Source organism: Anoplophora glabripennis, unplaced genomic scaffold (assembly GCF_000390285.2).
Source record: "Anoplophora glabripennis isolate ALB-LARVAE unplaced genomic scaffold, Agla_2.0 scaffold63, whole genome shotgun sequence".
Classification (NCBI taxonomy): Eukaryota; Metazoa; Arthropoda; class Insecta; order Coleoptera; family Cerambycidae; genus Anoplophora; species Anoplophora glabripennis.
The window spans coordinates 654521-666852 of record NW_019416222.1 but is presented as its reverse complement, the minus strand read 5'-3'; the positions used below and the strand labels follow the sequence as shown (position 1 = coordinate 666852).

The window sequence follows — 12332 nt, the reverse complement described above, 5'->3', positions numbered from 1 at the left end:
TCACAGGTCAACTTTTGATACGTTTTTCGAACGAGCCATCTTTACTCTGCAGTTCCTGAAAAAAAAAATAATTTCTAGCTGTCTACAATCATAATTATGTCAACTACTAGAAGTGACGAAACATGACAAAAAAAATGAAAAGTCGATTATCTCGAAAACTATTAATATTTTAATAGGGATCATAACAAGTAAGTCCCCTTAATTTTTTACGTAGAATTCGATAATAGGTGGACGCGGTGTATACAGCCGCTCTGTACCGTTAATGGATCACCCTATATTTTTTCGCTTTAATATTTTTTTCACAGACCCTTCACTTATGTTTTTACGATATACGATGTGCATAAAACCTTAAAAACTTGTAAGAAAAGTTTATCTCAGCCTATATTTCCATTCTATCGAAACTTCTAAGATCTGATTGATTTCTTCAGCAATTCTCAATTTGAGATAAGACATTGGGTAAATGCGACACTGCTGTTGCTCGGAACTTTCAGTGCTAAAGTCGCCGCGGAAGAGACAATGAGGCGTGAAATTTTTGCGGCGATGCGTACCCGTACTTCTGCAAGGCAATACATCTTTCCTTTATCCTGTAGTGAATAGATATAAACGAACAAGTACAAGGTGCAACAATATAAGAATTAGTTTATTACCGTGAGGTCACGAACACACGGTTCTTTGTTGTCCCTTCTGATAATCTTCGAGACAAAGGTCATTTCTTCTAGGAATCATTGTTATTCAGCTGTTCGGCGTCGCGAAAATATTATATTTTGACGTCACTGAGATTTTAACACTTAAACTTTTTACCGCGTGAAGTTAGCCCTTTACTTTTTGAGAAAGTCGAAATATTTGGTTGTGCTGGATTGTGCTAGTTTTGTGCTATACAGGGAGTTAAAAAAAAAGAGTGTAAAATATTTAAGGAGGTAATAGTATGAACCAAAATAAGCAGAAAAGTCTTAATGAACATGGGTCCGCAAAGTAACGGTTGCGGAGATATGGAATGTTTTATGTTTTTTAGCCCCTTTTTTATTTTTCAAAAACGTTGTGTATCTTCTTATAATAGTTGGTTGATGTTTAGTGAAATAAACAGTACGTATTTGACAGTTGTTCTCAGTGCACAAGATTTCTTTTGCTATGGCTGGTTATTCTAACGCAGAATTAACAGACATGCATTTCATGTATGGTCGTGCTAATCGGAACGCCACCGAAGCGCGACGTCTTTATGTTGACGCTTATCCAAATCGCCAGATTCCTTCACAACGCATGTTTGGAAGAATTCACCAAAGATTGCGTCATACCGTCCTTGAGCAAACAGTGCCATTTATCCGGAAGATCAAGGTCGGTATTCACTCCTAGAGCAGAAGAAGAAATTCTAGCATTGGTAGAGCAGAATCCAGGTACGAGTGTGCGGAGAATATCAGCCGAGGTAGGAATTAGTGGTCCTCTTGTTTGGAGAATCCTTCACGAGCAACTGCTTTGTCCATACCATGTGCAACGAGTACAGGCTTTAAATCCAATTAATGATCATCAAGCACGTTTGGTTTTTTGCCGCTGTTTTCTACGTCATGATGCTGAAGACCCTCGTTTTCTTGCAAACATTCTTTTTACTGATGAGGTCGGGTTCACAAGAAATGGAGTGTTTAAAATTTTCACAATACGCATATTTGGGCCGACGAAAATCCTCATGCTCTAATAGAATCTGGACATCATGCACGTTTTTCATTTGGATGGGCATTGTAGGTGACAGGTTTCTAGGTCCTGTTGTTTTACCAAACCGATTAACAGGCGCTGCTTACCTCAACTTTCTGCAGAACACACTGTATGAGTTTTTGGAAGACATTCCTTTGAATCAGAGGCAAAAAATGTGGTTCCAGCATGATGGTGCTCCAGCTCATTTTTCCATGGCCTTTTCCACATAGATGGGTAGATCGCCTGATCTGAACCCTCTAGATGTCTTTGTTTGAGGATATTTGAAGACATTAGTGTATGGTACTCCTGTAAATAGCCTGGAAGAGCTGCAGCTACGGATTAATCAAAAGTGTCAAGAAATCCAAACCAAGAGTTCGAATATCGTTGAGACGAAGATGTCGTGCCTGCTTGGAAATGGACGGAGGGCACTTTGAACATCTTCTGTAACTTTGTTTTTTGTTTGTTAAAAGCTTTCCTTGTCGGTTTATTCCTAATAAAATAAAATGTTTGAAAAACGAATAGTGGTCCATATCTCCGCAAGCGTTTCTTTGCGGACCCATGTTTATTAAGATACTATTACCTCCTGAGATATTTTACACTCTTTTTTTAACACCCTGTATTGTATTGTAAGAATAAAGAATAAATAAAAGCTGTCTTGATAGCAAAATGGTGCTTCCTACGTAACTTTTCACTTTGTGAAAATCATATATTTTTTTATTGTACTGGATGAAGTTTTTCTCGACGGCACAATGTTCAGAATGATGAGCACAGTCTCAAAAAAAAATGAGAGAAAATTTCGGTTTCACCGCATTTTCCGGGAAATCGAGATAGATATGAATTTTTTCAAGGGCACGATGTGGCACAAAGTTAGCACAATCAAGCACAACCGCATATTTAACTTACACAAGAAATTGTGCTAACATCAAATCAGCTTTTTCCATATTCTCCGGGAAACAGCGAAGTATAAAAAATTTCTCTCAACGGTACAGCGTTCGGAAGAACTAGCACAATCTAGCACATTTTTAAAAATTAACCTTTTCGCCAATGAGGAATTTATGTTTTCGCGTTTTCTAGGATATCATGGCATATATGAAATATGTTTAAGGGCGAAATGTTCAGTATTTTTTTCAAAATGGGGGCTACGTACATTTTTATATCAATAACAATTTTGTTTTTTAATTTTTATAGTACGATGTGCCACAAAGCTATTGTAATCCAGCACAAGCACAATCATTTTCTTAATTTTCTCAAAAAGTGGGGGCTAATTCAGCGCAAATCCTTTTACCAATTGTCAGTATCGGATTAAGTGTCGGTGTCTATTTCAATTTCTTATTTAATAGACCTAAAGAAAGTACATATTTGAAAGCTATGACAAGCTAGAAATTGTAATGCTGAGTTTGCTAATGGTTCTTAGGCAGGTGTTAGTTTTCAAAGATTGCGTGAAGCAGTTTATTATTTTCAATATGCCATTTTTTTTTAACTATCAAAGATTAATTCTTCAGAAACAAGTGCAAATTACCCTTTTTACAATAATTCAGAGAAGAATTAAATGAGTAACACATGAAATAATAAAATAACTGAAATAATATATATCAAAAACTAGTTTACAAAATATAAAAATTAATAGATTTTTATCTAAACGATGCACCGTTATTATTATGTAATTTTAAAAAATTGCTGTTTAAGAACAGGTACCAACAGACATCGCAATGGGCCAGTTTGGAATAATTATAGTTTTCTTATATGAGTGCATTTAAAACTTATTTATTAAAAAACATTTATACTTTTTGTTACTTTTTATGTTACTGGCCTGTACTCCTACAAATCGGAACATCGATGGTCTGTTGCACTCAAATCGGGCGAACGAGGTTGTCTAGAATTTTAGCGGTTTTTTTTTAATTAAAATACGCCGCGGAAATTACAAAAACATATTTTTCTTTATTCTTGCTTCTAACAATTATAACATCAATTAGGACAAATTAATATCTACAAGAAATTTAGTCACGATAAATTGTGTAACTTATTTCTGCAATTAGTAAATACTTTTTGAATTTTCGTTTCTTACAAATTTCGAAAAAAATATAATCGAAAGAAACTAGTCTTAGTTGATTGATTGATTACAAATTCACTTCTCACTACAACGATCTCAGAAACGGTAAGAGATACGAAGTAACTTAAATGGGGACAAAGTTACATAATCAGTGGACCAACATTATGCCTCTAAAAAATCAAGGCTAACATGATTAGTTTTCGAAATATTTGAAAAAACCGAAATTTTGGAAATCGTTTTTGAGGTGATATTGAAAAGAGGAGAACACTTTCTCGTGGCAACTTTTTGCCCTCTATCGAATGGCCTTATCAATTTTTATACGTAATCAGATTCAGACGTTTTGTCTCGAAAAAATCATCTTCAATGTATTTAGGTATTCCAAACTTATTTAGATTTCTATGTTTATTCAATTATCGTACACTCTAAGTGTCGTTAGATCCTATGAAATGCACTTAGTTAAACTATACCATTATATGTTACAATCGTTGTTATCTTGAAAACTTTTTCATTGCCATCAGAATGCGTCTTGTTTTCAAAAGAATTTTGAACCTCAGTGCAACAAAATTCACCAGCAGGATCGAGTGATTACTGTAACACTTCTGATTCAAAAAATAAAAAACGAACGAGGAAAATAAGTAACAACCCACGAGAGGAACATATATTAATTCAAACAACAACTCTTCATTGAAACGATACGATAAAATGGTTAAATAATATCTCCTGACGCACAATAATTTGCGGTTTTATGGTAACACATTTTGTAAGTTGTGGTTAATTTAGATAAGGTCTGTATCATAGGATATCCGCCTCTTGTCTTTAATTAGGCTCAGCTACTGGAAGTCTAACAGTCTGAAGGTGTGCGTAAAATGGGAAAATGTTTTAATTTGCGCGGCAAATTATTAAATTATTAATTAACCCAGTTTAGTGGTGATAAGTGATAAATCTATGAGATTGGAGCCATTTTGAGAAACATAAATTAACTATTCCATTTAAGGATAACGAATGAATTCACTAAGTTTCCTCTATACATGTACATTATTAAGTTTTTTTGAATTCTTCAGCCGGTTTTAGATTATTCTACCGTTCCCTAAGAACCCTTTAGTAGTGGGTTCTGAGAAAACTCCAATGAAGTATTGTCAAAATATCACTTTTCCAATCTATTCCACTCGTGGTCGCCTCACAGCAAGGAGCTGAAATAATGCACCATTGTACATTTATTATCAGAATTTGTACGTACTTTAAAAAAAATTAAAAAAACACATTTTTGTCTTTACTTAGACAACTTTGGAAATAACTTTTAGTTTTCGTACAAAAGATTTGTTTGATATTTTACTTATGATATAGTATGTATTTCGGTACGTAGTCACATTGCTGTTAATATAAATAAGGTACTATTATTTTGTAATGTTAATTTATAAATAGTTTTAATAAATTCTAATAAACAAATTGTAATTCAAGTAAAGTTATGCAAATGTCAGATGAAAAATCAGGAAGGTATCAATCTGATCAAACTTACATTATTATGATAAGACCAGCTAAACATGTCCTAAGCATAATGCAAAACAATAAACTGGCAATAATAGGTGACAGGAGCCTACTACGATAAATAAATTTTATTTTTTTGTGTGAAAACTAAAAGCAATAGCGGAATTTCTGTAAAGACAAAAAAGTTTTTCCTTTTAATAGGTCTATCCAAAATAATGTTTTTGTCCTCAAACTTTTTAATACGTAAAAATTCTGATAGTAAATCTACAAGAGGTGTATTATTTCATCCCCCTACTGTGAAGTGACGAGTAGAATAGGTCATAAAACTATGTTATTTCAAATTACAAGAAGTTGTGGCTAGGTATATTTTATTGTAAATATTTTAGATATATGTATAGCGTGTTCACAATAGTTGTAACAACTCTTGTAAGAGTTAAAAATTCCGGTGTTGAGAAATTACTTTTTGGGGTTCAGCCTGGCATGATATCAAAATCGTAAAGTCCTTAGAAAAATCTTATATTTTTCACCACTAAACCTCCATTTCTGTATCCAATGTTCAAAGCGTCCTACTTTGGTAGTTTGCATGATTTTAAATTTTTCTTTCGAAATAGTCACAGAGCATTAAAATTTTGCACACGCAATTTTGCAATATAAGAAGCTTTTCTTAGTATCACTTTGTGATGCTTCATACAAAAAGAGCACTTACTGACGAGAAAAATTGAGGTCAAATAAAAAATCAAAGTAAGACATTGACATTTTTTTTACAAACATTCTGTTTTTCATTTCGAGAAACCTTTCTTAACAACAACCAGAAATGACACGATATCGATGAATAAATTCAGATTTTTTAAATTTCCAAGCTTACTGGATTTTCCAGGTTTGAAATCATGGCAGATTTTGGAGCTAAATCCTAGAAGGCAATTTTTCGTTTATAACAAATGTCGTTTTACCTATTTAGGGAAAGATTGGGAAAGATTATACAACTACAAATGTTATTAGAGTTAATAAAATTTTATACTAAATATCTGAACATTTAAATGGAATAATAGTAATATTCACCGTCAGTGCCTTTAATTTTATAAATATTCAAAAATGTTAAATGATCAACATATAGGAATACAATTTGATGAAATTGTTTGATTAATTGATCTGACGTCTAAAATTAAATGATATTGAAATCACTTAATTTTTCATCATATACAGTTTTATTAAACACTTTTTTTTAATACTGGTTAAGAATAAATATTTAAGAGTACTTATGTTGGCGAGTACACCTTGCAACAGGGATAACAGAAATTTTAATGAAAAATGTTTAAAATTTAATGAAGTTTTAGAATTTTACGTCTTTACCATTCTTTCATTATTATGTTAATTTCAGTGTTTTATACTATTTCTCACATAATTTCGAGCAAATTTTGATTGCCCTGATTTTGGATGCAAAAATATTTCCAGCATTTTTTAAATCTCTCATAACTTGATAGCTGAATCCAATATGTCACTAATAACAGATTTAGAGACAAATATGATAAAACATTGTTCAAAATCCAATAAATTTTGAACTATAAACAGTATAATCAAAAAGATGAATGTCGATTTCTGTCATTTTGTCATACATCTTGGAATAAAATCATTTATCTGTTTTTTGGCTTTCTCCGCACGCCACTGTCGAACTATTCGAAAAAAGAAATATCATTTGATGTAAATATCGCGTAGAGGATGTTCCTTCTTTTGAAAACAGAGGCCCGAGACGCAATCTGTACGTAATGTGAAACCAAAACAGGATTTTAAAATATTTTTTCGTTGAAACTCGGTCTTAGTCACGACTTTGCGATTGCAGTGGCGAGTCTTTGAACCCTTAAGATAACAATACTGTAGACGTGCCCTAGGTTATGGACGTTTGACGCTCGATTGTTATTACTTAACTATAGTAGGAACAAACGCTGATACTCCTAGTTATGTTGTGAGGCAGATATGAGCGTTAAACAACATAATCTTTTACAAAACAAAGAGTTGAACTGTTTCATATTATAAAATACGTAATACTGTTTCATATTAAAATAAACAATAACAGACAAGAAGTTTTATCTACATTCGGCAAAAAAGTTAAGGTAAACTTACTGAATAAGGGTCGTATCCAGAAAAAATAAAATCATCTTGAGGCTTGAAGATTCTGTAGAGTATCACTATGGCTTAATCAATACCAGGGTCATTTAGCCGCCTGATTCTTAAACTCCAATTTTTTTTTGTATTTTTAGTTTCTGTACGATTATTTCCCATGGAGATATCGACTACTTTGCAAATATTGCGAAAAGTACCTACCAATATTTCTAGGTTTTTCTTTAGCTTAGTACATGTCAATGACGCCTGTAAATTTTGAAATCGATCGTTCGAACCGTTTTCCTTTCCTGAATCGTCAAAGTTTTATAAAAAAATAAAGGAGCAGGCTTATTGCTTCTTAAACACCAATAATTATTAATGATGATTAAGATGGAATTTTTTTTGTGTGATTTATCTCACAATTTTGTGTTAAATTAAATAATTAATTAAAAAAAATAATAATAATTTTTCAAAATTGCGCCGACAGTGATGCGCAAAAAAATGTTTCATTAGGATTACACAACTAGAATCTTCAAGCTTCAAGATTCAAGATCTTTTTTTCGTCGATACGACCATTATTCGCGAAGTTACAGCCTTTCAAAAATAAAAAAATAATAAAAAATTGAAAGGAGTGACCGCAAAGTTAGCATATTTTCTCACCCTTGCCAGAGACCTTAAAAAATCCTAAAAATATTCTGCATATGTCAAATTATTGGTAATAAAAAACCAAGATGAGCATATTTTTTTGTTTTTCGAAAAATATCGAAAATCACCCCTAATTAGGGGTTGATATGATGACACAAAACTGAAATGCCATCAATAATAATAAAAGCAATTCTTATTGTATTTTTTCTATAAAATAAAATCTTAGAAATAGGAAATAATTTATTTTCATGATTAATGAGGGCGTGATATAGTTGTAAGTCCACCCTTAAATTCGCTAAGGGGCTTAAATCATCCCCTAAATACAGAAAAAATAAAAAATTACTTGAAAATCAAGATTTTTCAAATATTTTTTGATTTTTTTATATTTAGGGGATAATTTCACCCCCTCTGAGGGCTGATTTTTATAAAATTTGGGAATAATTAGGTCAAGTCAGCTTAATCTTTCTAATAAGAAAAGTAAGATCTATTATAAAATATTTCTTTATATCACTATGATATTTTCGTATGTTATCACGTTCGGAGGTAGTTCACCCCTTCGTTACAGGGGTGGTTTTCTTATAGATACCAGTGAGAAGTACACGATTTGAATTTCTAATAATTTAAAATATCCTAGTACTTTTTTCCTAGATTTTTCAAGCAATTTTTGATTTTTTTCGTTTTTAGGGGATGATTTAATCATGAAAATAAATTATTTTCTATTTGCAAGATTTTATTTTATAGAAAGAATACAATAAGAACTGCTTTTATTCTTATTGATATTATTCATATATTTCACCCCTAATTAGGGGTGACATTCGACATTTTTCGAAAAACTAAAAAAATATGCTCATCTTGAATTTTCATTACTAATAATTTGACATATACAGAATATTTTTAGGATTTTTTTAAGGTCTCTGGCAAGGGTGAGAAAATAGGCTAAAAATATGCTGTTTTTGCGGTCACTCTTTTTTGCTCCGTAAATTTTTTTGCAGAGTGTACTTTATCTTAGATATATTATACATACACCTACCTATGTATAGATACATTTTATTTATAATTTTACTCGAAATTGTTGGTAAATTGAAAATTTTATCGAAATATGCCGGATTAAAAAATTATATAAATAATAAATAAATTTTTAACTTTAACTTTTGTCAATAAACGAAACCACCTCACCGTCAACTCGCAATAAACCGAATAAACAGAGAATATCTCTTTTATCAAGTTGCGAACAGTCCACAGATAAATCTCTGCGAGCAGCCTAGAAGTCCCCGAAATGTCCGGAACATGCGAAAAGCGGCATCATTAGGATTGGATGCCTAATCCTGGGCAAACAGTCGGCGAATATGATCATAGAACCGGAATCATTTCCGTAACTACAAAGCAATACCGTTCTTATCGATCGGGACTTGCTAGAACAGCTCCGCAAATAAGAGGAACTTAAATTAGTTTGATTTGGATCTTTGTTTCACGTTTACGCGTCAAAATTTTAAACGATATTGTCAGATGATAAATGTTTAGTCCAAACTTTAATTTCGTAACAAGTTGTATATTAATTTAATTGAAAAAGTAATAAGGTTAATGAAAAATTCCTTAGATCAAATGAGATAATTCAAATATAACTGAATTTGATATTGATTCGTTTCAAGATATAGTACATCAATGTTTTTGAAAAATGCCATTCCAATGTAAATATTTCTAAAAAGGGAAATATGATTAATTGCCAAAACTGCAAAGATAAGTTCCTATAAGTATAAGTATTTCAACTGTAGAATTATTGTTTCTGGAGTTTGAAGAAAAATTTTGGCTTTCTCTAGCTCCTAAATTAGTTTCTATTGTATTTCCAATATTATTCATGAAGATACAATTCCTATTACGAGTAACGAGATAAAAATTCCTTTATTTCCAAAGAGATAGAGTGTTATAAATTCAAATTAAGATCATACCATTTTTATTCAATATTAAGCACATCTTCATTTTTCGGCAACTAGAAAGTTTATGATAAAGGTAACTATAACAACCGTTCTCTACCTATGAATTTAAGATGAATATTATTTTTTTTCTCTTGTAACAATGCATTTTTTTTGTTACTTGAAAGGAATAATATTAGAGTAAGCTGTATCCCTTTCTAATTAAAAGAGAAAAATTGAATGAACTTACCTGAAAAAAGATGAGACTCCGTAGGGGACGCTAGAGTTAAATTCCACTCACTGTTCACTCTACTGTTTTTACTCGTTATGTTATTAAAGCTGGAACTAGATTTTTAAAGATGACGAAACCGGCATCGACAAATTCAGTATGTAACGCTAATGACAACACTAATACAAGTAGTACTTTAGAGGAGATACATTGCATTATTTCGCAGCTTTCACAACCCGCTTTCTATAAGGAAAATTGTATTGTAAGTTGGATTCTGTCAAATAAATCAACAGAAACTCATAATGATTTTAGTATATGTTTATAATCCTTAATCAGTTTTACATTTTACAAATTGGAATAAATCGAAAATTGAATTGCTTTTGAAAATTATTTTCTATAAATTTAAATATGCTTTATAGCTTGTATTGGTATTCACTAAAAAACAAATAGCTATTAGTATTCTATTTTGCAAGGAAAAATTAGGAAAAGACAGTTTTTGCTGATAGTTGTGCATAATATAAATATAGTCTTGTTACTTGAAAACAAACGGTGTTATTAGATTTCTTGAACATGTTGGTACAAGATCAATTTAAATCCAATAAATAGATTTTAGTGTAGTTATGGACGTAATTGGTACACTTGTACAATACAATCTAACTAATTTTTAGAATATTTTGTCTTTTAATGATACTCGGAAAACTGTTTTCTTTTGAAGATACAGGGTGATGAAAATTTTTAGTCAATTGTCAGCATTATTGATATATTTGAAATTAATAATGTAGCCTAAAGGAAACTATGGTTTTTGGAAGAGTTCGGCAGTCAATGAAGAGAAGGTTGAATTCATGTATTCTAGCTGGTTGCATTTTCAAGAGTTCTTGTCAAAACAAATGTTTGTCGCCCTCTACGAATATCGTCAAATAAAACACTAGTATTTTGATATAGACATGAAAAATTTAAGCAACATTTAGCAGTAATTTTATTATTAATAATGAAACCAATATTTTAGAGCAAAGGGGTATGTATAGGGTCTACAAGAACGATCAAAGCCAATGTGATCACGTCTGTTAGGCAACTAAACTTACACTAAAGGCAATGATTAACTCAAAATTCCTGTAAAGTCAGAGAATGGTTCAGTGTAGTAGGTATACAATGCAATTTTTTTATATAAATTGAACATTAATTTGCAAAACGTAATTCTTTTTTAATTGAAAAAATCATTTTTTACGATTTACATACAGAATAATCATATTAATCTAAAATATTTTTAATGTTTATCCCAATGTAAATTAAAAAAGTAGTTTCTGTTTGAAAAAGGTTAGAAAAATTAGTTAATCTTACGATGCTAATGTAAGTTTTTGCTCAGCCAACAAATACTTATATTATTGAAATTTGTAATAAATGACCCGAATGAAACTTCCACCCACATACCTATCTTCTGAAGATGTAACAATGATTCAATAAAGTTATGAATTTTCTGTAGTCTAAGTTCTATAATTTTTACTATTTACATAACCAGTTAAATGTACTCATACCACATCGGAATAAAATTAGTTTGAACCTAGAATACCCTTATCTGTAGGTTAAAAAAAATACATAACTCAAACTATATTAACAGTAAGTCAGTTTGAGTAGATAACTGCGAAATAGGTTTCTTAGGACTTCGCACCATTGTCGATTATCTTCTCTCAACATTTTCTGTTAAAACAGTAAATCTATCTGTCAACTTGCCCTTGCAAATGCAGTTATATTCTTTATATCTTTTAATAAGGATTAATTTGTGGTTTTTAAGAACATCCTATGCGAATCAGAAAAGGCTTAAAAAAAGAGTAAGACCAACTTTTATCTGCGTTCTGTGTACCACAGCGAAAATGTACTATCAATATGAATGCATTTTGTTCCGGTGTAAGCGGCATTTTTACACAAATCTACAATAATGTGACAAATAAAACAGGGTCTTAAAATATTCGTTTAACTTACGTAAAAATCATCATGACTTCACGAAATTCTGTTTTTTTTTTTTTCAACTCAATAGTTATTTTGTAAATAAGCACAGGAATACTGGCAAATACTACAAAACAATTACAAATAGCAAACATAAACACACGAAACATATGAACGTACCTTGATTGATATTTGATCTAGAGTCCCAGTTAGTGATTTTTTTTTTGGAAATTTCTGAAGCACCAACTCAAGAAAATCGAATTTATTGAGTGCTGAAGATACTGTAATATGT

The 12332-nt window shown here is 31.2% G+C and overlaps 1 protein-coding gene across 4 annotated transcripts in view; it reads left to right on the top strand.

Moving 5' to 3' along the window:
* LOC108903722 (MDS1 and EVI1 complex locus protein EVI1-like) overlaps positions 1–12332 on the top strand; it is a 314040-nt gene that overhangs the window by 161835 nt on the left and 139873 nt on the right. The window lies entirely within an intron of this gene.